At 52.7% G+C, this 23,073-nt stretch overlaps 1 long non-coding RNA gene across 1 annotated transcript; it reads right to left on the bottom strand.

The window, feature by feature from the left end:
• Positions 1-1,772: 1,772 nt before the first annotated feature.
• Positions 1,773-21,254, bottom strand: LOC142048482 (uncharacterized). Its single transcript, XR_012657485.1, has 7 exons — positions 21,133-21,254; positions 20,578-20,769; positions 20,210-20,319; positions 10,435-10,626; positions 8,878-10,176; positions 5,553-6,942; positions 1,773-3,568 (listed from the first exon to the last, which is right to left on the bottom strand). It is a non-coding gene; the product is annotated as an uncharacterized LOC142048482 (long non-coding RNA).
• Positions 21,255-23,073: the final 1,819 nt, after the last annotated feature.

Raw genomic sequence — 23,073 nt, 5'->3', positions numbered from 1 at the left:
TTCTTTCCCCCAAAACTGTTTGGGTTTTTGTTTAGTTTTTTTCTGTTTGCTTTGGTTCCACCACCCCCCACCACTGCAGACCCAGACTCAAAAGGTTTGGGGTTCTTTTGTGCCCTGGCAGCAGCTCCCACTCCGCATGTGCGGCCCCATAGGGGAAAATCCCCATTTGGGGGAATCAGGCCCACACTGGGATAGGAAAAGGAGAAGGCGAGAGGGGCAACATTTGAAAGTGCATTTGTATCTTCAGTTGATGGGGGGAGTTGAGGGGGGTTGTCAAATTTATAAATCCTGTCTATAAATAGGGTTTCTTGGCATTTTAAAAACCTTATATAGCATAGACATTTACACTTATGTGGTCTACTTACACATCCATATGCTTATGGAATACATATATTTTACACATATCTATTTAGATATGTTTAGACTTGGCTATATTTACACTTACACAGAATAGCTATTTACACATACCTGTTTAGACTTACATATCAATACATATATAGAACACCTATTTAGACTAGCTATCTGCTTACTTATACTTTTCTGACACTTTCATCTTTTTCAACTTCTCTATTTAGACATCTACTTACAATTACATGTATTTAGACTTATTTATTTCACTATATATATAATCTCTATTTAGATTAGACATCTACTTAGACTATGTAACACACAGTAAGTGTAGATGCTCACTCTAGTCAGACTTCCTTCTATTTTGAATTCCTTCATAAATCCTTTTTCTTCATTTTAAACGCCTTTATTTTTTATTTTAAATATATGTAGACAGGCGAGTTACTTTTGTATTTTAAAATCCCGTATCTCAATGTAGAATTCTTTCTATCCTAAAATCCCTTTATACATCTATAAAGTAATAATACTTTTCAATATATATAAAGTAAGAGGTTTTCTCTAATTCAGTGCCTCACACCCACGTTGCCTTAAAATATTTTCCTTAATAGCCCCCTGAATTTTCAGGCATTTTTGGGCTGCAACCCCCCTTTTTGAGGGGGGGAACCCCTAGATGACCCACACACACAGACCTGCTCCTCTGATGCATTATCAGCTCCCCCAGTGACACTGGGGTGCCCTGCATGACATCATCACCCCCCCAGGACTCCCCCTATTTTATTATAGTAAGGTTGGACTAGGTGATCCCTGAGGTCCCTTCCAACCTGAGATTCTGTGATTCACCCCCAAGAAGGGCACTAAACAAGGGAATCTGCTCCAACCTGCAGCTCATTAATAGTGTCATTTACAAAGGTACACACACCCACCCCCCAAAAAAAGGGGAGCTCTGCTAAAATCTAAAAGGTGGGGCAGCCCCCCAAACAGCTGCAGCCCCCCCAGCCCCTGTCCGCAGGCTGGCGCCTGCCCCACGGCAGAGCAGGAGCGTGCCAGAGGACGGTGTCACGTCTCTCTCGGGCTCCGCTCGGACATGTTCCCGCACTGGGACGGGCTCCCCGGGGTGACAAACAGCCCCGGTCCCTGGGGGCCCCGACTCTCCCCACCGGGCAGCCCTCGCGGCCGCACCTGCGGGGCACCCGCTGGAGACAGAGCCAGGAGCCTCCAGGCCGAGGGATGGCCCCTTACCTTCACCACGCTTAACGACCGGCGGGCATCTCTTGAGCATCACGAGACACTTAGACGACATCTGAAAAACAGAAATCCCAAACTATATTTCAGCACGTTAATAAAATAGCACAGAAGAAAATGGAGGAGCTCAGTCAGCATAAGGGGTAGGAAGGAAATTGAGCCGCAGGAAGATTCCAGGCAAACGGGTCACGTCAAAACACAACACATCCTTTAAAAGCTAGAGTGATTGGAACACTTGAAAACGGTATTAAGACTAACCGATACCATTTTGAACAGATCCTTCGCGTAACACTGAACGCTCTGGCTGGTGCTGGAAAACGTCTCATCCCTTCCTTACGGCACCACTGCGGGGAGATAACCCCGTGAGGCTGCGGGGCAAAGTTGTACCGGAACCGGAACCTCCGCTTACAGATCCACTGCAGCAGCTACAGCCCTCGCCCTGCCGCCGCACGTCTTGCTGCCTGGCTCCACGAAGCCTGAAGTGAAGCGTGTCAAACTTGAAAGAGTAACGTAAAAAATTAAGAATAAATCTCAGTAATTCACTTTGTGCTGAGAAGGCGGGCGCGTGTTTACGCACATCCAATATGAGCGTCTAGGCTCTAAAAGCTTTCCATTTTCCTTCTGCGTTCATTCAACTCGCACAGCCGTTCACGCCCGCCATAAGATTATCTATCTCCAAAATACACAGCAGCAACGTGACTGGGGGGTTTTGGCGTGTTACGGAGTCGGGAGGGACGTCCGCCCAGCTGCCCCGCCCAAGAGATGCTGCTGAACTGCCAGGGAAACGCGCGTCGAAAGCGAGACTGAAATAAAATACTTAAGAGCGCTCCCTCAAAATACCGGCAGGAAACACCCCCCCACAACATTCAGTCGCCCCTCATTAAATATTTACAACAAATACCTACCTGCTTAAGTACACCTAACAAATCGTACCCTACATCTGCTTGGCAGTTACAGCTGAAAGAGCGCAAGTCACGTCGTAAATCAGACGATGTTAGCTTTTTTTTAAACTTTCATTTATGACAGAAGAATCGGTGAGTGAAGAGATCCCCGATACAGTTTTACTTTTTTGGGGGGGAAAAAAATACCACAACAAAAAACCACACAAATCAAATCCCCTGTGTTGCAATACACGGGGCTACCAAGAAGGACCGGCAGACCTGCTAATGCGTTCGGCTGTACCGAAGCATGCAGGGGAACCGCATTTTATGGTATCTCGACTGTTACAACTGAGAACCCAAGCACTACCAATGCCATCAACCTTTGGAGTATGTGCTGTGCTTGGATCTCCGCAAGGACCATGGATTTTTTTATCTTTAAAAAAAAGCAATACTTTGCAAGTCTTGTGCTGATGAGTTCTACTGACAAAGACATCGTCTCTAAGATGCACTCTGATGGCAAGTTCATAGAATGCAACCTCACTGAATAAGAAATATCTCAATTCTTCAAAATCTCTTCCTAACAAAAGTCACACTGTGGGGCTTTCAGATGGGTCAGATTATGCATCCTTTCACAACAAGAAACACACCAGCTAACCAGGATATTCTTGCAGTGGCCAGGTGCCTCTTCATCATAAGAAAAAAACCCAGAGCCAGCAATAAGTATCACACAGGTCAACACAGATCTCTTCCAGAGGACCGCCCTCATCAAAACGAACATGCCCATCGGCTCACCTGCTCTGCACAGATTCCAGCATCACACCCCGCTTCCGTCATCGCTTGTGGCACCAAACGTATCAACACACAGTAAACTACCGTTACGCTCGTGAGAAATCACCGCCCCGTGACTTCCTCATTACTACCCAGCTCACTTCTAATGCTCATACGCCATTCCAAAGACGGCCCACGTGTTACCTACAAAACTGAAGAGCTCGACGACGGACCACAGCATTCTCTGGTCTTAGATGCTGGCCGCTGCCCCACCTTCTCAGACCTCTCATAGGCATGCGGCAGCACCGCTCCGAGCCTGCCAGCGGCACCTGCAAAAAGCCAAGCGAAAAGGCACCTCCTGAGATGCTGCCCGATGCCACAGCCTGCCCGCACCGATCCCCGTCTCGCACCCCTTTCCCTCGACAGCCTCCCACCCGGCCTACGTCACTTGCAGCTGAACACAGCACCTCGCCCGCCGTCCGTAACACCCAAACGACACGCGTTGCTTATAACTTCACCAGCAACACAACACCTCAGAAAAGAGCTGCTACTTCAGCCCACCAATCACCACTCGCCTTGCTCGACTTGCCTCCTTTGCTCATTGCTACACTACTTCAAAACCAAAACAAAAGACAAACGCAAGGAGCAATGGAGTCACAGAGGCATCGGTCACATCTTCCCTCTATATACACCACGCACCAACTCACCCGCTTACATCGGTCCCCTCAGTTCCCCTCCGTCGCCCTGCACGACTCGTCCCTCGGCATCTCCAAAACCAATACGAAACAAGTCGCCTGGTTGCACAGCAGTACCTTAACTGTTCCTGAACACCGACTATAACCTGCCATTAAAAACAAACATATGACATCAAACATGAAGCCCTACGCACGTACAAGCTTGAACACCCTGCAGAGGTAATCTGCTCAGCTGAACTCTAGCTGCCTCTCCCAGATAGCCACGGTCACGGCCTCTGAGCCCACAAAACGTCACGGTGATTATGGTCCTTGCCTGCTGAGGAGGGCCACTCAATCCGAGATGACGGTACCACCTTTCCCCCAACAGCCTTAGCATAGCAACAGATGAACCCTAAGCTCTCATCGCTGTGCCACCTACCTGACTCTACACGGCCAGCAAGGCGGCTCCGAGCCAAACTCACAAAACGCACACACCAACGCTATGAGAAACACTACAAACTGCGCGCCTCCAAGACGAGAGAACGCTCTCGGCAAACACAGAGACAACTGGACGGAAGAGCTCGTCCAGCAACAAGACCTGCAGAACCCTGACAGTGATGCAAGGAGGCCCTAACGAGATCCAAAATGATTAGAAGAGCGTCAGGGCCCGTGACAAGAAGTTCCTCTCAAAACTGAGAGGGAGGAGGCACAAGAAGCCCGGCTACAAGACCTAAGAATCTAAGGATGCAGGGAAGAAATCACGCTCCCTGAAAACAGACAGCGACAGAGCAGAGCTGTTCACGCATCTGGGAACGACGCCGCAGACGACAACTGCCCAGAAACTCCTCAAACATCAGAGCGATCCACACTTTAAACTGTAACGCAAAAAGAAGCACCCGATGGGCGCCGGCCCCACAATTAGAACCTTGCCAGCCCCTAGGGATAGTGCTGTGCTCCTGAGAGCAAAGAGAACAAAGTCACCAGCCCCATGCGCCCCCTCACTGCGACCCAGCTCGCCTGAAATGCTCCTCAAATAGCCTTCGGTCGCATCTTCCCTTTAATCCTGCACACGGACCCGCTGCCTTAGTGTGCTCTACTCAGCTCTGCTCCATCACCCTGCACAGCTCCATCTTCATCCTCTGCAAGAACAGCATGATAGAACAAGTCACCTGGACGCACAGCAACAGCTTAACCATTCCACAGGTCTTGCTTCCACGTAGGAATACCATCTAGAGCCCAACTACTGCATGCCATTAAAGGAAATACCTTCAATCAAATGTTAAGCCCCACGCACGTACAAGCTTGAACAGCTGAGAGGTGCCCTCTGCTCAGCTAGCACTCTAGCTGCCTCTCCCAGACAGCTACGGTCATCCCCTCGGCACCCACAAAACGCCCCGGAAATTACCATCCTCGCCTGCTGCCAACGGCCACTCGCTCCGACGAGGGTTGTACGGGCGTTGCCAAAACAGTCTATGCATATTAACATTAACCATATACTCTTATTGCTATTCTTTCCCCCGCTCTACCATTGCTACACCCCCAGGTGGAGCAGCTCTGACACAGGCATCGACGTGCACGGACTGACACTGCTCACAAATACTACAAGCGACGCGATCGAGGCACCTAAGAAAACTCTCACCGAGACGACGGACTTCCGGCCCAGAGATGCCACCGGGCGAGAAGATCTATACGGCAGCGAGGAAGAAGCTATAGCATCCGCAGAGAAGTCACGTACCATCATCACCTGCAATAAAACCATATACCCACAACTAGGACGATGTACGAGCGACAAGCCACTCTTAAAGACCTCAGAACGTCCAGGTGCAGGGAACAGGTCCCAGAAAAGGGCTCTGCGTATTCAGACTGCTCTTCAGCAGCAGTATTGAGGCCGCCTTAATCACCGCTGCAAAAAGATGACCTTCTATAAAGGTCTAATATTTCAGACACAAGACAAATCTATGCAGTAGACTTAAAATGCGAGAAAGGAAGCTCTCGGTTACCATTATGCCGATGAGCCAGGGCTTGCAAAACCCTCAATATTGCTACCTAGGTGCCTGCTCAGCACGGAGAACAACAGACACATCGAGACCCGAGTACAGTAAGGAACAAAGACAGACTACAAAATCCACACAACAGCACAAGCACAGGCAGGAACTCCCCTGCCTGGCAGATGCTTCTGTTTTGCAGAAAGGACACCACAACCTCTCTCGGCCCAAACGTGTCCGGTCTCTGAATGGTACCCTCCGCTGATTTTACAACCCCTGCCTGCCCCACCTGCGCTTCCCCCAACCGACCGGCCACCTGCACAAAGACCGCATCGGCCCCTCAGCTTCCCTTCCAAATCTGGGGGCTCAAAAGCCATCCTTTAAAAAGGCCACACAGGCTACGTAGGATGGGGCTGCGGTCACACGGATACTCTTCATCTCCAAACGTGCGGTGCCATCACTCAGCATCGCACCACTCAACGCCGGCCACTTCCGCAACAACAGCCTCCTCGGAAGCGCCGTGAACTTCCGCTCCCCCATGCTCTAATGAGGCTGGATGTCGTGGCCGCCGCCACCTACGGTGCCTAGAGAACCAGAGAGACAAGGCGACCCCTGCGCCTGGAAGCGGCCGCCCGCTCACAAACAATTCCACACCTCAAAAATAACAGCTGCTACGGCTCCCTGTTCATCGCTCACCTTGCCCAACGAGGTCGGGGCAGACATCCCGCTTTGCATATAGTTTTGTGAGTCCCTTCATTAACTAGTCACATAGGTGCTCACACTGCACGACCCCTCCGTTGTCACGTGCTGACCTACCTTCTCACGATGCTCTGTTCGCCCCCTCCCTTCCGTGTCCGGCTCCCTACCGTGCATCTGCACCAACAGCCACATTCCAGACTCATCCTTTCCCCTACCGTGCCAACACGGCTCCGCTCACCTCCCAATCCGTGCCTCCCGGGTCAGTGGCCACGTCAGGTGCCTGCTCGCATTCTCGGTCCGTCCCCGATGGCTGGGGAACCATCACCTTCAATGCCGGGCCCACGTCTGGGGCAATACGGAGAGGCACACAGATGTTGGACACTGCTTTCCAAAAGCAAGAGCTCACCACGCAAAACAAACTAACAAATCCTTTTGACTGACTTGTTCGGCAACACAGAGACCCCAAAGGCAGAAATCCCAGACGAGTGACCTCACAGCCCGCCCCGTCACAGCACACGACGCCATCTGCTCGCCTTTGCCGTCACGCCTCGCTCGACTGTCCTGCTTAACCCTCGACCTGTTACTTAAACTGCAAGAAAAAGTCAAACCACGCAACACACAAAAATCACAGTTCGTGTCAGATGACTCAAGCACAGGCGGACACTGATAGGCCAAACACCAAAAGCAGTATGGGAAGCAAACAGGCGTGCCTGGTGTAGCGACACACTCTCCCTTTGTAGGTAACTCACTCCTGAGCGACTCCATGAACAGCCGCGTGGAGAACCTCTCGGCAGACAGCACGCTCGAGTGGCCGCGCTGACACAACTTGCACAACGCACAGGCAAAACTGGTGGAAAAAATATAAGGTTCTACCTTCAGTCAAGTCAAAATTCCTGGAAAACAAGACAAAACAAACAAAAAACCTACCACACACAAAAAAAACCAACAAACCACAAACAAAAAAACCCAGACAAAACCATAACACCCCCACAAAACCAAATAATCCAAAACACACTATTAGACCATCTTGCTACCCCTGAACACCCAACAAAAACTTACTGACCCAAGGGAAAACAAAAGCTCGTACAAGTGTACTTCCTAATATATATCTGCTGCTCAACTTTGACTGCTCCTTAATCTCTTACCTCAACCAGAAACCTCCCCATCTCTGAATGTCAAAACACACCTACCCAAAGAGCTTAGACAGCTCAAAACCTGCAACCAACTCAAGGAACAGTACCAGAGAAGCCCAGGAGCAGAATGAGCCTCCCGAAAAAAGGCTGGGGCTCATCTACCCCAGCGGAATGGCAAAGCAGAACGAAATCTTTTAAGAACCCCTTCTCAAAAAATATCTCTGGTTATAAAGTAAATCATTTATTGTAAAGCCATCAACCATTCGGAGTCACCTCAACGCTCTCTCTCGCTCAGTCCCTTAACAGAACTAGCAGGACAAAAAACACGAAAAGAAATGTGGAAATACACAAGCGTATCGGGAACCGTATGAAGCAGCTAAATTAACACCTCAGTAGCTGGGGCAAAACTAAATTGTAAAGGACAACAAAAAAACACCCCAGGAGACACATGGATAAAAACAGATGAAGGCTCTCTCTTCTCGCAGAAGCTCAAGAAGAGACCTGAGCCAACGGTACACAGCTCTGGGGTATCGGATACCGAAAAGAAACATACTCGAGACAGAAAACAGACTGCTGTGGAGCACAAAGGTGGCTTTGGCAAAGGTTCTGCCAGGACAAGAGTCACAGTTACAGGGAACGGACAGCGGCCGGCAGGGGAAACGCCGTCGGCGTGGAGGGGCCAGCGGGGTAAATGCCGCCCTCAGCTAACGCTGCGCTATCAAGCCTTAAGCGAAAACTGCAGAGTAGTTACAGGAGACGGGCATAAGATGGATGCTGAATATCACCTGATGGTCACAAAATCTCATGGGGATGGGCACCACGTAGCCTCACGGACACCCCTTAGACCCAAACGCTTAACGAAAGACGCTTCTTGCCAAAATACAAGCTCGACGAGGAAAAGCCAAAGCTGATGCGGGGGCAACTACTAAAATCTCAGTACGTGAGCAGGCATTACTTAAGATGGTGCGGTGGTTCTGCCGGGTTCGTCCAACCTGAGCAACGGGTTCTAACGCCTGTCCAGCAGCGTCCATGATCTCTCTCACGGCCTCCCACGTCAGAAACCTCCCCTGCCCAGGACCGCATTTTGCATGTTCCACCCCTCCCCATCCCCGCAATGAAAATCAAACACAACAAATAAGCAGTCTACTTCATCTTCTTGGCCTCCAAAAGAAGCTTCCTTCCTCTGCTGAGCGTCGACACCAACATCCTCGTGCCGTTCCTCAAAAGCAAGCTGGTCCTCGGGTGCCCGTACTGCCAAAAGAAGACAAAACGATTATGCTCTTATAACGAGCTCCATCATCCTCTCCTCCTTCAGGAAATCGAGTCCCGATTGCTACATACCAGAAGTTTGTGCAGTAGATGGCCGAGGCCAGCCCCGTAAATGAAGCACTCTGTGACCCTGCTTTCTCTTTTGGCCACAGCACCCGCCACTGGGGAGCCCCAAACCCCTTCGTGACTCCCTACGAAAACCAGATACAACTAGTTCAAAACATCTGGCAGGTGAGAGATGACCGACAAACACGTACAGCCCACCTTACCCTCAAACCAGCCAGAGAGCTGACTTCCTCCCCCACTGAACTCTCATCTTCGACAAATTCACCAAACAGAACAATGTTTACACTGAACAGAACAAAACCCTTACCCTCTGACACTCTGAAACGGGTTTGTGCACCCACAAAATATATATATTCATGCTACCGACCCACGTACCACACTTCCTCAGGGTCAGCCCCACAAAGACAGGAGAACGCCCAATGCTCTCTCCATGGATACCCCGATGCTCCGCTCCCTTCTTTGCTGCTCCTGTCACGGGAAAACGCTGGGAATAAAAAAAGGTTCAGAGAAGCAAAACAATGAACAATAGGGAGAGGGACCAGCGCAAAGGAATAGAGAGAGGAAGAGACGAACAGGAAGGACAGACAACCACGTCCTCAGCACAGCCTCTGGGAGAGGGAAAGAGGAAACAGCAACCGTTATTACCGCAGATCAACCCTGACCAAAGCCTCCTTCCACAGGGGCTTCTGGACACACCGCTCCTTCCCCGCGCTACTGCTACGGGCCCCTGCGCCGAGGGGGAATCCAGTGCAGGCAGAGAGAGGCAGAGAAAAGTAGCCACAGGCTACAGGACAGAGAGAGGGAGGACTGAAAAAGACGGGGAGGCAGGGAGCCACTCAGAGCGAGATGGAGAAAGAAGGTGCGGGGGGGCGCAAAAAAAAAAAAAACCAAACAAAAAAAAATTTTGCAGCAGGTAAGGAAAGAGAGGGGGCCAGGGGAGAGACAGGGAGGGCCCAGGACGCACAAGAGAGGCAACGGGGCCCCAGTGGCCCAGGACTCACCGCGACTCTCGCTCTCAGCGCTGCTGGCACAATTTAGCCGTTCAGATGCTTCTTTCCCCTCCTCTCCTCCCTGCCTCTTCTGCAGCTCCAGACTCTAGGCCGACCTCCACCTAAAGAGGATACGTGGGTGTCTTACCGCTCTTACGAGATGAGGCTTCCTAGGCACGTAGCCTAGCTCGCTCGTGCCCTACATGCCCGTACCCAACTCCGGGTTACGCGTACGGACCCTGCGGTGCACGTTGGTGGCCTGGCCCGCTGCGGACTATGAAGGGGGATCCTTCCTCCCTCACCTGCAGGGACAGGCTCTCTCTTGCCTGCAGCAGGAAGGCAGCTGGCAGCCAGAGCGCCTTCAGTTTCTTCTGCTTTACCTTTCGTTGGCGTCTCCAGCTTCAGCCGAGGCAGCTCCTGTCCACAGCCGGGAAGGGCTCTGTGTGTCCCTTTTCGCCCCGGCGCTGCGAGGATGGCAAAGCCGGGCAGAGAGAAGCCACGCAAGCCTGAGACGGCCGCAGTCGACGGCGTCCCCGGGGGAAGGACAGACAACCACGTCCTCAGCACGGTCTCTGGGAGAGGGAAAGAAGAAACAGCGACCGTCATTACCGTCGATCGACCCTGACCAAAGCCCCTCCTTGCGCAGGGGCTTCCGGACACACCGCCCCTTGCCCGCGCTACTGCTACGGGCCCCTGCGCCGAGGGGGAATCCAGTGCGCTTGAGGGCCGGCTCGCTGCCTTCACGACAGGGCCTGGGGGCGGCCAAGGGCTACGCAGCACGCTTCAGGGGAGGTGCCGGGGCTGGGGGCAGGCGCACGGGGCAAGGGGGGGCCAGGGGAGGCTGAGCGGGAGCTCCGGCGAGCCGGGGAGGCGGCCATCATCTGCGCCCTGGGCAGGGGGAAAAGGTCCTCCTCCTTTCCCTCTTCCCTTCTGTCAGCTCCCGGGGAACTCACCGCTTCTCGGGGAGCGGCCGCACCTGCAAGCCCCCAGAAATCAACACGAATCCAACCCCAAAAATACACCGCGCCTACCGTACGCGGCACGGCCGCCCGGCACCCGAGCGCCGGAAGACCGCGCCTCCCGCCACGCCCCGGCGAACCACGTGACAGGGCCGGCAGCCACTGCGCCAGGACTACACCTCCCGGCATGCTCTGCGCCACAACACGGCCGCCCGGCAGCCGCGCGCCGCAAGGACTACACCTCCCGGCACGCTCTGCGCCACAACACGGCCGCCCGCCAGCCGCGCGCCGCAAGGACTACACCTCCCGGCATGCTCTGCGCCACAACACGGCCGCACGGCCAGCCGCCAGGCGCAACACCACAGCTCCCGGCACGCCGCCAGCCCGCCCTCCCCGCTCTCGGACCCTGCGGGCCACCGTCCCGGCCGCCGATGCACCCGGAAGCCCCACCGAGCCCTCAGCACAGCCTCGCTCTCCCCACCGCCCGCTCCGACCCGGCGCTGCCCCGCCGCAGCCCTCCTCGGGGCTTGACCCGGGACGCAGCGCTCCACCACCCAGCCCCCGCTCACCTCCTCCCTCGCTACAGTCGCAGCCCGCTGACGCTCGGCCACAGCTCCGCTCCGCTCCGCCCTCGGCTCACACTGGCCCCCCGGAGCCGGGCACCACCCCTTTTCCAGGGAGGAGCCGGCACCGTCAGCCCCACCGCCCGCACCTGGGGCTCCTCCATCCAGACCCCGCCCACAGCTGAGGCGCAGCAGCAACGGGGGGCCCCCTCCCCTCACCCCCACAGTGCACCACCTCCTCCCCTGGGCTCCATCACAGCCCCTTGCCCCACGCAAAGGCAGCGCAAACGCAGCCCTGAGGGCAAACGAGAGGGCAGGTGTTTGTGCAGGCGCGCACGTAACAAGTCCCAGGAGCCATTCGTGGGTCAGGGTCCCCAACGCTCCCCCTGCCCCAAGGCCACCTCGGCCGCCGTTGCCGCAGCCGCACGGAGCTGGTGTTGGCTGGGATAGTGCTCATTTTCTCCACAGTAGCTAGGAAGGGATACGTTTTGGATTTATGCTCAAAACACCGTTAATAATGTAGAGATGTTTTGGTTCTTGCTGAGCACTGCTTCCACAGTCAGGGCCTCTTCTGGTTCTCTCAGTGCCCCACCAGCAAGTAGGCTGGGAGAAGACACAGCTGGGAAAGCTTTCCCAGCTAACTGACCAAAGGGATATTCCATACCATTTGACATCATGCTCAGCACACGCAGCTGGGGGAAGAAGGGGGAGTCCTTGGGGGGGGGGGGGGGGGCGGCGGCTACGGCATTTCTCTCCCTAAGTAACCGTTACACATGACAGAGCCCTGCTTTCCCAGAGGTGGCTCAACACCTGCCCGCCGAAAAGGAGGAGTGAATTAATTCCTTGCTTTGCTTCCACGCACAGCTTTTGCTTTACCTATTAAACAGTCTTGATCTCAACCCATGATTTTTCTCACTCTTACCCTTCCAGCTCTCTCCCCCAGCCCACTGAGGGTGGAGCGAGCAAGCAGCTCCCTGGTGCAGAATAGCCAGCTGGGGCTAAGCCACGGCACGCGCTTGTCCCGGTTTGGCAGGGAACGGACCGTCCGTCGCCTGGCTCCTGGGGCGACGGGCTGCTGGGCAGAGGGGGAGGCCACCAAAGGTGAGGAGCAGGGCACGGGACAGTAGGAAGAGAGAAGAGAAGAGCGGCATCCGGCTGGACGGGGCGGGGGGGACGTGTGTGCGTGTAGTGAGAAGGCACGAGGCAGGGAACAGGACGGCCAGAGAAGGACAGGGAGCCTGACGGAGGTGGAGATAAAAGCAGCAGAGAGAGGGGAAGAGAGGCAGCAGAAAGAGGGAAGAGCAGGACACAGACCAACAAAGAAGGAAGAGGAGCAGGCTGGAGACGCACAAAGAACCTGGGGCAGGCAGCACGACAGCGAGGGAGGAAAGAAGAATAGGGGCAGGAAGCTGGACCGAGCGCGATGGAGAAAGACAAGATAAGCGACAAGAACAGGGCAGAAAGGGAAGAATGAAGCCACGGGGACAGGGAGCCGAGACAGCCAACGACAGAGGGAAGGGGCCGGGGAGGGAACACCACAAAACAAACCACGGGGCTACGTGGTACAGAGCACGAGAAGGCAGAGAATTAAGAATTAGGGACAGGGAGCCAGAAAAACAACAACAAAACAACACCCAAAACAAAGGGAGATGGGGAGCAAAAGGAATCGCAATGCGTACAGAAAGAAGAGAGAAACAATTCTAAAACAGGGTCACGGGGAAGCCAGAGACAGCAAGATGGAGAAAGGACAAAAGCTACAGGCTACAGGGCAGAGAGGGAAGAATTAATGGATAGACACAGAGAGCTGGGCAGAAAGAGGTGGAGAAAGGCTGACGATCACACGGCCAACAGGGAAGAGAGAAGAGAGGGAGGAATTTTAAAAACAGGGGCAAGAAGCCAGAGAGAGGGAGAGAGAGGCAACACTAAAATGGGGACAAGCCACAGGGCGGCGAGGAGGGAACCGATGAATAAGAACAGGAGACCAAAGAGAACACAACGTAGAATGGAAAAAAGGAACAGCGGCCCAACAGCGAAGGAGGAATTAAAGATCAGGCACTGGGAGGCAGACAGAGACAAACGAAGAAACAAGTGGAAAAAAAAAAACAAAACCAAAAACACAACAACAGCAATGGGCTACAAAGGCAGAGAGAGAGGGAAGAAATAAAACATAGCAGCAAGGAGCTGCACAGAGAGAGATGAGGACAAACAAATAGCACGGGTCTACGTGACAGAGAACGTGGAATTAGAACACAGAGAGAGGGAGCCGGACAGAGAGAGAGGCCGAGAGAAACATCTAGACGGGCTACAGCGGGCAGAGGCAGGAATTAAAACCTAGGGACAGGGAGCTGGACAGAGAGAGACAGAGATCACAGGGAACAGCGGCGGGTGCAGGAAGAACAGGAATTCATGAACAGGGAAAGGGAGCTGGACAGAGAAGAACTCAGAAAGGCAAGAACAGTAGCCAGGGTACAGAGCAGACGAATTAAAAAGCGCGGCGGGAGCGTTGAGGCAGACAGAGAGATTAAGAAAAAAGTCACGGGCTACGTGGCAAAGCAGGAGGAATTCAGAAACGGGGATGGCAACCAAGGGAGAGTGAGCTGCTGAAGGATAACGGGCATTCAAAGTGAGGGACGGGGAGCTGGGAAAAGCGAGGCAGAGAAAAACAGAATCACAGAGAGAATCAAACAAAGCCAAAAAAGAAGAAACTGAACAACAGGAACAGGTGTAACCAAAGCGATGAAATCAACCAACCAGAGACGGTGTTCCATTACGGGAACATGGAGCGTACGAATCGGTGTGTCTGTCGATCTGCATTTTAGTCACTAGGCGATCGTTAATGTCAACAGAACAACAGACAACGTGCTTCTGTCAGAAAAGGATGACAAAACGCGCTTTCGTGGAGCGGACTGAGAAAACTAGCCAAGACCGCCAAGATTAAGAGCCAAGAAGGCAAAAGGCAATTCTGGCAGGGGGAGATCGCGACCACCGACTCACGGACCACCACCGAGCCTGCGCAGTAATTTACATACGGAACGAGCAAGTTTGTACCGATCAGTAGACAGGGCAATAATGACTATGTATGAATACCTAAAATTTTGATCTACAAATTGTACGGGAAAGGTGCGTGAGGTACGCACGCCAGGAGGAGCGATCCCCCGTGCGTCTGGCGCTGTGAATAAAGAATGCCTGCTCTTTAATACTAGATTTGTGTTGAATAGATATTTCTGATTTTACCGCGTTTTTCGGTAACAGTTTTGGCACCCCAGATGGGACCCTGCTTTTGAATCTCGACGGATCCGCGGGACCGTGGGACCTGCAGCCAGCCCCAAGGAATTCTCGGGGAGAGCTTCCGATCCCCAGGCCAGAGAATTCTGAGCAAGATCCCTTGGACTGAAGTAAACAAGGCATTCTTTTAAGAAGAAACTTAGGTAGAATAATACGTGGGGTTAGCTTCCCACATAGGATAGGATAGTGGGTTTGAGTCCCACGGGCCTGCCCGTAAGGCGCGGCAAAAGCCACGCAGGGTTGGGGCCAAGAGGTACCTCGGTTGGTAAGTCTCTGCTAGGCGAAAGCCTGTGGAGCGGGACCCGAGGGTAGGGGGGTCTTCAACAGGGGGTTGAAGTCTCCAGGGATATCTAGCAGGGCGCTACAGATCCCAGTGGCGGATTTCCAGTGAGACCTCTAACGGGGGTTGGAGTCCCTCTGACTACTATTTGCGATAGCGCACAATCACAACTGCTAGTTGACTGGGAGATGGGAGCATTTCTGAGTAAGAAACCTATCCCACAGAGAACACCTTTGGGATGTATTTTGAAGCACTGGAAAGACATCGGGGGTGATGACCTACTAACTCGGAAACCATTAATTGAATATTGCAATCATTGGTGGCCAACGTATCAATTGGAAGGTGGGCACAAATGGCCAGAACATGAGACATTGCAATATCGTACCATCTTGCAATTAATGTTGTTTTGTAAAAAGGGAAGGCAAATGGGAAGAAGTGGCATATGTTGATTTGTTCTTTACACTGTGGAATCATCCAGCGTGGCAGAAACAGCGTGAGATATGTCCACAGGATTCTACGGCAATGTTTTTGGAGAGAGGAAAATGTGGTGAGAACTTGAAGTGTTGCTCTACTTGTGATACTGGATACTTCACTTGCTGGAACTGACAAGAAAATAGTATTGAATACAGCCAGAAGGCAGGTGCAGGGAGCACATGCTAACGGGAATTTACAGAGAACAATTAATAAGAATTTTCCATCTACAAATCCCGAGTGGGACCCTAATCAGCCAGGACCCAGGGGAATGTTGACTAGATGTCAGAGAGAGATTTTATTTGGAGTAAGACATGCAATGCCAAAAGCAATAAATGGGTCAAAATTTATGAAGCGAGACAAGAATTAAAGGAGTCCCCTTCAGCCTTTATGGAAAGACTGAAGGTGACTGCCAGAAAATATACTCATTTGAACGCAGAAAAACCAGAAAAAGCAATTCAGTTGGTCTCTATATTCATAAGACAATCAGCCCCAGATAGTTGGGGGGGGGGGGGGGGGGAGAAGAAACCTTCAGAAGCTAGAAGAACCTGAATCCAGAGATCTGGGTAAAATGCTTGAAGTAGCTTGGCATGAAGGAGACCAGGGGAATCAAGCCTAGCTGAACACCTGGTTACACTGAAGCTAGGGAATGAAGAAATAGAATTTTTGGTAGATACGGGAGCCACTTATTTGGTATTGAATACACGTAAAGAGAAATTTAATCATAAATCCGTAGGTGTTGTTAGTGCGACAGGGCAAAGAAAAATTAGCCCCTCTCAGAGCCATTAAAGTTTAAATTGGAGAAGCAATGGGCAACTCACCAATTTCTGTATATGCCTGAATGTCCACTGCCTCTGTTATGATGAGATCTATTAAGTAAATTAGATGCTCAAGTAACTTTTAAAGATGGAGAGATTAAATTACTAATACCAGAATCAAAAGCCACAGAGGCGAGAGCGTTTATGTTACAGGATTCCTCCAGGGAGGAACAGGTTCCCGAAGAAGTGGAAAACGTAGTAATTATCCTTTGGTTTGAGCGAGCGGAGCTCCGGAGCGATCTAAGTGGGCAGAGCCGGTAAAAGTAACCTTAAAGCCTGGAGCCAAGCCGGTAAGACAAAAACAATACCCTATTAAGCGAGAGGCTCAAGAAGCATTAGAGAAGTTAATTATAGAATTTTTCAGAATATGAGCTTTTAGTGGAATGTGAATCAGAATATAGTACTCCTGTGTCGCCAGTAAAGAAATCTAGAGGCAAAGAGTATTAGCTAGTTCACCATTTAAGGGCTATATATCAGGTGGCCCAAGACATACATCCGGTAGTAGCTAATCCATACAGTTTACTGACCTCTTTTAAAGGAGGAGCATAAATGGTTTACTGTACTAGATTTGAAGGATGCCTTCTTTTGCATACCTCCAGGCATAAAAAGTCAAAGCCTATTTGCTTTGGAATGGGAAAGCCCCACCACAGAATGAAAGACACAGCTAACATGGACCGTACTTACACAAGGATTTAAAATTAGTCCTACGATATTTGGGACTCAGCTGGCAAGAAAAAAATTAGAAATATAGAAATGTATAGAAAAAACAGAACCCAGGGAGAGGCATATTGTTACAGAATGCAGGTGACATTCTGATAGTGGCAGAAAGTAAAGAATAATGTTTTGAAATTTTTAAATTTTCTGGGCCAAGGAAGATGCGGAGTTTCCAGAAACAAAACCCAAATAGGAGAAGCAGCAGCCATTTATTTAGGATTTGAAATATCTCAAAGACAAAGACAATTAGAAAGTGAAAAGAAAGAAACTATTTGTCAAATTCCCAAACCTAGCGGCCCGAAGGAATTGAGAGCTTTTCTGAAAATAGTGAAATGGCGTCAGCTCTGGATTCTGAACTACAGACTCTATGTAAAACCATTATATGAGGCATTGAAAGAATCAAAGGATAAATATTTAACCCGGACGCCCGAATGCCAAACGGCATTCAAAGAACTGAAAAGAGCCTCGATGATGGCCCCTGCATTAGGCCTACCTGATTTCGCTAAACCTTTTGAGTTGTTTGTCCACGAAAGACAACATTTAGCCCTTGGAGTGCTGACACAGCGACTGGGAACCTGGAAGAGACCTGTGGGCTACTTCTCCAAACAACTCGACCACGTGAGTAAAAGACGGCCTAGGTGTTTACGGGCAGTAGCAACAACAGCGCTGCCGATCCAGGAAGCCCCAAAGTTAACAATGGGACACAAGATGACAGTATGTGTCCCGCACATAGCGGTGACTGTTTTAGGACAAAAGGGGGGTCGTTGGCTATCCCTTAGCAGAATGTTGAAATATCAAGTTGTTCTGTTAGAACAAGACGATGTGGAATCGAAGACTACTGCTATACTGAATCCTGCTACGTTTTTAACAACAGAAAACCTTACGGACTATTTCGAACACGATCGCTTGCTAACTATTGAACAAGTCTATTCCAGCAGACCAGACCTGAGACACAAACCTCTGGGAAAATCCTGATCTGGAGTTGTTTACAGATGGAAGAAGCTCTGGGCGAGAAGAGAAGCGAATGGCTGGATATGCTGTCGTTATCGCCGCCGAGGGAACGGAGTCAGGGGTGCTGCCTGCAAACACCTCAGCACAGAAAGCAGCATTGGTAGCATTGAAGCGAGCTCTGCGAATGGCAGAAGGACAAAGGATAAATATCTAGACTGATTCCAAACGTGCATTTGGTGTGATCCACGATCATGGAGCTATTGGGAAGGAGAAAGGACTGCCATCAGCCCAAAAATCATCGATACAGCATAAAGACGACATTCTCCAACTTTCGGAAGATGTGCAGAAACCAAAAGAAGTGGCGGTAAAGCGTTGCAAAGCTCATCAATTCGGCCAGACGGCTGTAAACATAAGCAAACGATTGACAGATAAAGCTGCAAAGAGGACTGCAGAGCAAGGTATCCTTGCGCTAGTACCAGTAAAACAGATCAGAATTCCAAAGTTGAAACCGAGATATAATAAATTGGATGAGCAATTAACAGAACAATTGGAAACATCACAAAACACAGAGAGGTGGTAGATAACACCAGAAAAACAAGTAATAATAATAACAACCCCACAAGTTATGACAGAACTTGAAAAGAAAAGCATGAGCAAACACATTGGGGTGTAGATGCTACGGTTTTGAGTTTAAAAACATCTGTAGCGTGTGTAGGCATGACAAGAATAGTTAAACCCATAGTAGCTAAGTGTCCAATCTGTCCTAGAAATAATCCCCTGAACCAAAGGAAACCACCTTTAGGAGTAACAAAACAAAAAATTCTCCCGGAAATTATTAGCAAATTAAGTTCTCTGAGTTACCCAGACAAAATAGATAGAGCAGTATTTCTTAGTGCTGATTGACAAATTTTCTAGATGGCCAGAAGCTTTCTCGTGCTGCACCAACAAAGCTAGAGTAGTAGTTAAAACGTTGCTGAAAGAAATAATACCAAAATTTAGAGTGCCAACGGGAATGTCCTCTGATAGAGCACCACATTTTTTTGCAGAGGTAGTTCAACAAATTAATAAAATTTTGGGTAGAAAATGGGACCTGCATACACCCTGGAGACCACAATCAAGTGAAAACTTTGAGAAGATGAACCAAACACCGAACTGACATAGTGGAATATTATTGATCTAGGATGGAAGTATTGAGAAAATTATTATTTCAGAACTTCCATACGGGGGAAATGTAACCAAAGCGATGAAATCAACCAACCAGAGACAGTGTTCCATTACGGGAACATGGAGCGTACGAATCAGCGCATCCGTCGATCTGCATTTTAGTCCCTAGGCGATCGTTAATGCGAACAGAACAGACAATGTGCTTCTGTCAGAAAAGGATGACAAAACGCGGTTTCGTGGAGCGGACTGAGAAAACTAGCCAAGAAGGTAAAAAGGTAATTCCGGCAGGGGGAGATCGCGACCACCGACTCACAGACCACCACTGACCCAAGTAATACCACCTACTCAGAAGAGAACAACGGAAGAGGACAACCGAGCCTGCGCAGCGATTTACATACGGAACGAGCAAGTTTGTACCAATCAGTAGACAGGACAATAATGAATATGTATGAATACGTAAAATTTTGATCTACAAATTGTATGGGAAAGGTGCGTGAGGTACGCACGCCAGGAGGAGCGATCCCCCGTGCATCCGGCGCCGCGAATAAAGAATGCCTGCTCTTTAATACTAAATTGGCGTTGAGGAGTCGTTTCCGATTTTACCGCGTTTTTCGGTAACACAGGGAGTCAGACCAAGAGGGCCAGAGAAAGACAAAATACCGACAGGCTACAGGACAGAGCAGGAGGAATAAAAAAACGGAGCCAGAGCCAGGCAGAGAGAGGCGGAGATAGAAAAAGGAGCCACAGGCTACAGGACAGAGAGAGGGAGGACTGAAAAAGACGGGGAGGCAGGGAGCCACTCAGAGCGAGATGGAGAAAGAAGGTGCGGGGGGGCGCAAAAGAAAAAATAAAATTTTGCAGCAGGTAAGGAGAGAGGGGGCCGGGGGAGAGACAGGGAGGGCCCAGGACGCACAAGAGAGGCAACGGGGCCCCAGTGGCCCAGGACTCACCGCGACTCTCGCTCTCAGCGCTGCTGGCACAATTTAGCCGTTCAGATGCTTCTTTCCCCTCCTCTCCTCCCTGCCTCTTCTGCAGCTCCAGACTCTAGGCCGACCTCCACCTAAAGAGGATACGTGGGTGTCTTACCGCTCTTACGAGATGAGGCTTCCTAGGCACGTAGTCTAGCTCGCTTGTGCCCTACACGCCCGTACCCAACTCCGGGTTACGCGTACGGACCCTGCGGTGCACGTTGGTGGCCTGGCCCGCTGCGGACTATGAAGGGGGATCCTTCCTCCCTCACCTGCAGGGACAGGCTCTCTCTTGCCTGCAGCAGGAAGGCAGCTGGCAGCCAGAGCGCCTTCAGTTTCTTCTGCTTTACCTTTCGTTGGCGTCTCCAGCTTCAGCCGAGGCAGCTCCTGTCCACAGCCGGGAAGGGCTCTGTGTGTCCCTTTTCGCCCCGGCGCTGCGAGGATGGCAAAGCCGGGCAGAGAGAAGCCACGCAAGCCTGAGACGGCCGCAGTCGACGGCGTCCCCGGGGGAAGGACAGACAACCACGTCCTCAGCACGGTCTCTGGGAGAGGGAAAGAAGAAACAGCGACCGTCATTACCGTCCATCGACCCTGACCAAAGCCCCTCCTTGCGCAGGGGCTTCCGGACACACCGCCCCTTGCCCGCGCTACTGCTACAGGCCCCTGCGCCGAGGGGGAATCCAGTGCGCTTGAGGGCCGGCTCGCTGCCTTCACGACAGGGCCTGGGGGCGGCCAAGGGCTACGCAGCACGCTTCAGGGGAGGTGCCGGGGCTGGGGGCAGGCGCACGGGGCAAGGGGAGGCTGAGCGGGAGCGCCGGGGAGGCGGCCATCATCTGCGCCCTGGGCAGGGGGAAAAGGTCCTCCTCCTTTCCCTCTTCCCTTCTGTCAGCTCCCGGGGAACTCACCGCTTCTCGGGGAGCGGCCGCACCTGCAAGCCCCCAGAAATCAACACGAATCCAACCCCAAAAATACACCGCGCCTACCGTACGCGGCACGGCCGCCCGGCACCCGAGCGCCGGAAGACCGCGCCTCCCGCCACGCCCCGGCGAACCACGTGACAGGGCCGGCAGCCACTGCGCCAGGACTACACCTCCCGGCAAGCTCTGCGCCACAACACGGCCGCCCGGCAGCCGCGCGCCGCAAGGACTACACCTCCCGGCACGCTCTGCGCCACAACACGGCCGCCCGCCAGCCGCGCGCCGCAAGGACTACACCTCCCGGCATGCTCTGCGCCACAACACGGCCGCACGGCCAGCCGCCAGGCGCAACACCACAGCTCCCGGCACGCCGCCAGCCCGCCCTCCCCGCTCTCGGACCCTGCGGGCCACCGTCCCGGCCGCCGATGCACCCGGAAGCCCCACCGAGCCCTCAGCACAGCCTCGCTCTCCCCACCGCCCGCTCCGACCCGGCGCTGCCCCGCCGCAGCCCTCCTCGGGGCTTGACCCGGGACGCAGCGCTCCACCACCCAGCCCCCGCTCACCTCCTCCCTCGCTACAGTCGCAGCCCGCTGACGCTCGGCCACAGCTCCGCTCCGCTCCGCCCTCGGCTCACACTGGCCCCCCGGAGCCGGGCACCACCCCTTTTCCAGGGAGGAGCCGGCACCGTCAGCCCCACCGCCCGCACCTGGGGCTCCTCCATCCAGACCCCGCCCACAGCTGAGGCGCAGCAGCAACGGGGGGCCCCCTCCCCTCACCCCCACAGTGCACCACCTCCTCCCCTGGGCTCCATCACAGCCCCTTGCCCCACGCAAAGGCAGCGCAAACGCAGCCCTGAGGGCAAACGAGAGGGCAGGTGTTTGTGCAGGCGCGCACGTAACAAGTCCCAGGAGCCATTCGTGGGTCAGGGTCCCCAACGCTCCCCCTGCCCCAAGGCCACCTCGGCCGCCGTTGCCGCAGCCGCACGGAGCTGGTGTTGGCTGGGATAGTGCTCATTTTCTCCACAGTAGCTAGGAAGGGATACGTTTTGGATTTATGCTCAAAACACCGTTAATAATGTAGAGATGTTTTGGTTCTTGCTGAGCACTGCTTCCACAGTCAGGGCCTCTTCTGGTTCTCTCAGTGCCCCACCAGCAAGTAGGCTGGGAGAGGACACAGCTGGGAAAGCTTTCCCAGCTAACTGACCAAAGGGATATTCCATACCATTTGACATCATGCTCAGCACACGCAGCTGGGGGAAGAAGGGGGAGTCCTTGGGGGGGGGGGGGGGGGGGCGGCGGCTACGGCATTTCTCTCCCTAAGTAACCGTTACACATGACAGAGCCCTGCTTTCCCAGAGGTGGCTCAACACCTGCCCGCCGAAAAGGAGGAGTGAATTAATTCCTTGCTTTGCTTCCATGCACAGCTTTTGCTTTACCTATTAAACAGCCTTGATCTCAACCCATGATTTTTCTCACTCTTACCCTTCCAGCTCTCTCCCCCAGCCCACTGAGGGTGGAGTGAGCAAGCAGCTCCCTGGTGCAGAATAGCCAGCTGGGGCTAAGCCACGGCACGCGCTTGTCCCGGTTTGGCAGGGAACGGACCGTCCGTCGCCTGGCTCCTGGGGCGACGGGCTGCTGGGCAGAGGGGGAGGCCACCAAAGGTGAGGAGCAGGGCACGGGACAGTAGGAAGAGAGAAGAGAAGAGCGGCATCCAGCTGGACGGGGCGGGGGGGACGTGTGTGCGTGTAGTGAGAAGGCACGAGGCAGGGAACAGGACGGCCAGAGAAGGACAGGGAGCCTGACGGAGGTGGAGATAAAAGCAGCAGAGAGAGGGGAAGAGAGGCAGCAGAAAGAGGGAAGAGCAGGACACAGACCAACAAAGAAGGAAGAGGAGCAGGCTGGAGACGCACAAAGAACCGGGGGCAGGCAG

The sequence above is a fragment of the Phalacrocorax aristotelis genome, chromosome 25 (assembly GCF_949628215.1).
Source record: "Phalacrocorax aristotelis chromosome 25, bGulAri2.1, whole genome shotgun sequence".
NCBI classification, from domain to species: Eukaryota; Metazoa; Chordata; class Aves; order Suliformes; family Phalacrocoracidae; genus Phalacrocorax; species Phalacrocorax aristotelis.
This window is presented reverse-complemented; position numbering and strand designations above follow the sequence as displayed.